The 4,545-nt window shown below is 54.3% G+C and overlaps 1 protein-coding gene across 2 annotated transcripts in view; it reads left to right on the top strand.

Moving 5' to 3' along the window:
- Positions 1-52: 52 nt before the first annotated feature.
- Positions 53-4,545, top strand: part of PPARA (peroxisome proliferator-activated receptor alpha) — an 86,502-nt gene continuing 82,009 nt past the window's right edge. Inside the window, exon 1 of one of the 2 annotated variants that reach the window (XM_005886013.2) lies at positions 53-223. The gene's annotated coding sequence lies outside the window, so the exon portion shown is untranslated. The remainder of the gene's footprint in view (positions 224-4,545) is intronic. The other variant, XM_005886016.2, reaches the window with a different exon arrangement.

Raw genomic sequence — 4,545 nt, 5'->3', positions numbered from 1 at the left:
CTGGGAGCGACCCTGCCACCCCGTTGCCTTTGAAGAAGCGGGTCAGGGTGACATTCCTCCTCCAAGGTGGCGAGCCGCGCGCTGGGGAGAATCCAGAGGACGCATCGGAACCATTTCCTCCTTCGCCTGCTCGCTGCCAGGGCCGCGGCCCAGGGCCCTGCCTCCTCTGCCGAGGGACCGTGTGTGGCCGGACCTGCTCGGGACCGAGGCGCTGTCCTGCCAGGTGAATAGGTTTGCTTCCCTCCTGTTTCCAGACCAGAATGTTGAGTGTGGACTCCCGGTGCCCTGCAGACCCGCCAGGCGGGCGATGACCGCCGGGCTGCAGCCTTGGCTGTGCTGTGGGCTGTGAAGGGAGGTAGATGCGGGTAGATTCCCTTTCAGCTCTGAAAACTTGCTGGTGACCGTCCCGCTAGGAACTCCGCTTCCGTGTGGCGGGCGGTCCCCGCACTCACAACCGGAGGGTGGGACTCGGGGAGCGTCCTTAGGTGCCGGCGCCGAAGGCACAGACGCTGACAGGTGAAGAGCTGCTCTGATTCCCATTTGAATCTCAGGCGGACGGCCTGCCGAGATCGTGGACAGCGGGCCAGGTGGAGAACGGCCGCCGGCTCGGGCAGGGATGCCAGGGACTGCGGGCACTGCCCATGGGCGCCGGGCAGTGAGCCTGGCAGCACTTACCCGACTTTGAAGCAAAAGCCAGTTAATGGAATGTTTAGTGTTTAGGTCGGAAAAATGTTCCTCTTTTCTCATATCATAGACATGTGGCAAGTTACTCCATGATCGTAAATCATTCTTTTTACTGTCATTTGTAAACAGACTTCTTTAAAAATTACATTTTTATTGATTTCAGAGAGGAAGGGAGAGGGAGAGAGCGATAGAAACATCAATGATGAGAGAGAATCATTGATTGGCTGCCTCCTGCACACCCCCTACTAGGGATCGAGCCCGCAACTTGGGCATGTGCCCCTGACCGGAATCGAATTCGGGACCCTTCAGTCGGTAGGCCGATGCTCTGTCTACTGAGCCAAACCAGCCAGGGCTGTAAACAGACTTTTAAACATTGTGTGTGTGCAGGAGAGAGGACAGGGGAAAAAACCACGTGTTTCTTCTATGTAAACTATGTTGTAATCTGCGTTAAGTATGAGGTTATGAAAAACGTTTCCACGTGAGTACCTGTGGTTGTGTTTCACCATTTAAAATGCCTATATAATATTCTATTGTGTTGATTAAGTATTTAGCCAACCCATATATATGGATATATAAAAATTTGTGTTTTCAAGTTCATTTATTCTATGAATATAGGGTGTCCCAAGAAAGTATACACATGCTTTGAATAATTATAAAGGCAGTGCTTGTTAAAATACATTTAATTTTCAAAATGGAGCTATCAGCTGTTACAGTGTGCGTACGTTTTTTGGGGACCCCCCTGTATTTATTGAGTAGCTGCCCCTGAGCAAGGCAGTTTCGGATTTGCTCATGAAGCCAGTTTTTATTCCAGAATATAAAAAAGAGGGCGGCCTGGCCGCGTGGCTCAGCGGGTGAGCATCGACCTACGAACCAGGAGGTCATGGTTCGATTCCCACTCAGTGCACATGTCCGGGTTCTGGGCTCGATCCCCAGTAGCGGGCGTGCAGGAGGCAGCCGATCAGTGATTCTCTCTCGTCATTGATGTTTCTCTCTCTCTCTCTCTCTCTCTCTCTCCCCCTCTCCTCTCTGACATCCATAAAAATATTTAAAATGATAAAATAAATAAATGATTAAGAAGAGAGTTAAAGTTCGTCGTCGTCGTCATCTTAAAAGGTGCAGCTGGGGTGGGAGGGGAGCCGGTGGCCACGGCGCCTCTCGGCGAGTGCTCTGTTTCTGGCCTGCTGTCCAGGAGCCTCTGTGTTTTACGATGTTGCTTAAGTAACCTTTTTAATAATTGTAATTAAACTGTCTCTTTGCTTAGTGTCAGTTCAACACCCCAGTGCTCTTCCCTCTGTCCCTGTCTCGCAGCCTCTGTACGGGAGGGTCTGTTCCTAACGGCAAAGGGGCCGGAGGGTCTTCACTTCCAAGCGGCAGTTGGTTGAGCGCTTGTGCGGATGGATTGGTTGCGCTGCAGTTCGAGGGATGCGGCCCGTGTGCAGTCTGCTCTCGTGGGAGTTGAGAGCCTCTGTTTTTATGTTCGTTTCTCGGTGGCACGGTATAGAGTCCGTCTTAAATGTTTCATAGACGTTTCAAATACAGGCGCGGCTTCTGCCTGGAGGGTGGACGTCTGCCCGTCTGTTGTTCCTGCCCTATTGATCACACCTGTCTTATTGATTATACCTGCTCTATTGATCACACCTGTCTTATTGATTATACCTGCTCTATTGATCACACCTGCCTTATTGATTATACCTGCCCTATTGATCACACAGGGCGAGCTGGCTCGCCTCTAGGCCACGCGGCTGGGGAAGATTAGGCAAAGGATTTTGATTTCCCGTGTGGTGTTAGATCAGTGGTTCTCAACCTTGGCTGCACATTAGAATCACCTGGGAATCTTTTTAAAATCCTGATTTCTGGGCCTCATCCTCCGGAAATTCTGTTTCTTGTCCTCTGGAAATTCTGTTTCTTTGTTATGGGGTGGGACCACAACATTAGTAACAAAGAAACAGAATTTCCGGAGGATGAGGCCCGGAAATCAGGATTTTAAAAAGATCCCCAGGTGATTCTAATGTGCAACCAAGGTTGAGAACCACTGTGCTAGATTGTTTTAAGGAAGTGGTTCTCAACCTTCTAGCCCTTTAAATACAGTTCCTCATGTTGTGACCCAACCATAAAATTATTTTCGTTGCTACTTCATAACTGTCATGTTGCTACTGTTATGAATCCTAATGTAAATATCTGATATGCAGGATGGTCTTAGGTGACCCCTGTGAAAGGGTCGTTCGACCGCCAAAGGGGTCTCGACCCACAGGTTGAGAACCGCTGTTTTAAGGTGAGAAGCAAGCAGGAGGAGCCTGGCGGCCCGTGGACTGTGAAGTCACTGGCTTCTTCCTCCCGGCTTTCTGTCGCTGGCGGGCGGTGAGATTCTTACGGAAGGAATGTGCGTGTGAGTTTCCCGGCCTGTGCTGGGGGCCACACACATGCCGTCAGATTCGCTCGTGGCCTGGAGGTGTGTTCGCGACTTGCTGCAGGAGTTGATGTTAATGACCTGGCACCGTGTGGCGGTGGCTCTGTGCTGACGGGAGAGGTTTTCGCACTGGGGAAAGCGAGGAATTACTCCGGGCCCGGCCGGGTGCAGTTCTGTTGGTGGCTGAGCTGCGCTGGCTGTGAGCTCGGCATCCAGCACGAGAAAAGGGGTGGCAGCCTGTGGTTTGCATCAGGGAAACCGCCGATGAAGGGAGAGGCGCCAGGCCACTCACCAGAGATCAGGGTCCCCGCCCTTCGCTGCCGCCTGCCGGGCGTGGGCGTCCGGGGCCACCTCTCTAAGCTGCTGTTTTCACAGCAGGAAAAGGAGTTCCCCTCCGTTCCCCCCTCAGAGGCTCAAAAGTTGGGCCGCACAGGAGGATTCTTGTCAAATGCGGAAGCCCGCAGGTAAAGGCCCCGCCCTGCCCGCTGCACCTCCCGCGTGGCCGCATCTGACACCTGTGTTGTGGTGGCGCTGACCGTTCTACGGTTTTCAGAGGCTTCTAGAAAGAAGCACACCTCCCCGTAGACACTCCGGGCGCTTCCGTTTTTGAATCGATAGGCAAATAGGAATCCTGCGCCGGTCAGAACCGAACCGTCACGAGCGGTTTGTGGTGTCCCTGAGCGTGGCCATGCCCTTGGGTTTTGGTGGCCATACGCCTGGCATGGGTCCTTCCTCGGCATCGCTGGTCCCCGGACCACGCAGGGGACCGTCCCCATCCTGGGAGGGCCTGGGAATCAGGCTCGGTGCAGTCTCCCCGGGCGGGGCCGGTCCGAGGGAGTCCTGGTCACGGTCCCTGTTGCTCTGACTTCCCCTCGGACTGGAACTCAGCCCAGGATGCTCCCTCTGCCAGCGGGTCCGTATGCTGAGCAGGTGCTCTGAGTGTTCGCGGAACAGATCAGTGAGGAACAGAGTTTAATTCAACAAGTATTTGCTGATGGGCCTCCGTTGGGGCGGCAGGGGGGCGAGAAGGACCGACAGCGGGCCTGCCCACAGCAAGAGCCTGTCCCCGTGGCATTTCCACTCCCGCTGCCCCTCAGAGCGTGCGCGCGAGTGCATTCCTCCATCAGGACGGCGTGTCCTGCACAGCAGGCCGGGCGTCCGCATGCGGCCCCAGCGCGGCCATGTCACCCAGGCGGCGGCGGCAGCAGGTGAAACGATTCTGCACAGAGTTGTCACTAGGGTTGGGGTGTATTGTGCATTCCGTAGACTGTTTTAGGAGATGGCCTGGGAACCGAATAAAATAAAAGGCTCTTCCTGTAAGATCGTGGGTTCAAACTCAGCGGGGAAGGGGTGTGTCTCAACCTTGGGGAGTTGGGGAGCGCTTGTGTTCCACAGCGCGAGGGTCCTGCCGACAACACCCCCCCTGTGGAGATGAGACCCGAGCGGGAGAAGTC

This window comes from Myotis brandtii, unplaced genomic scaffold (genome assembly GCF_000412655.1).
Source record: "Myotis brandtii unplaced genomic scaffold, ASM41265v1 scaffold952, whole genome shotgun sequence".
Classification (NCBI taxonomy): domain Eukaryota; kingdom Metazoa; phylum Chordata; class Mammalia; order Chiroptera; family Vespertilionidae; genus Myotis; species Myotis brandtii.
The sequence above is the reverse complement of the archived record's forward strand: the minus strand, read 5'-3'. Positions and strand labels throughout refer to the sequence as shown.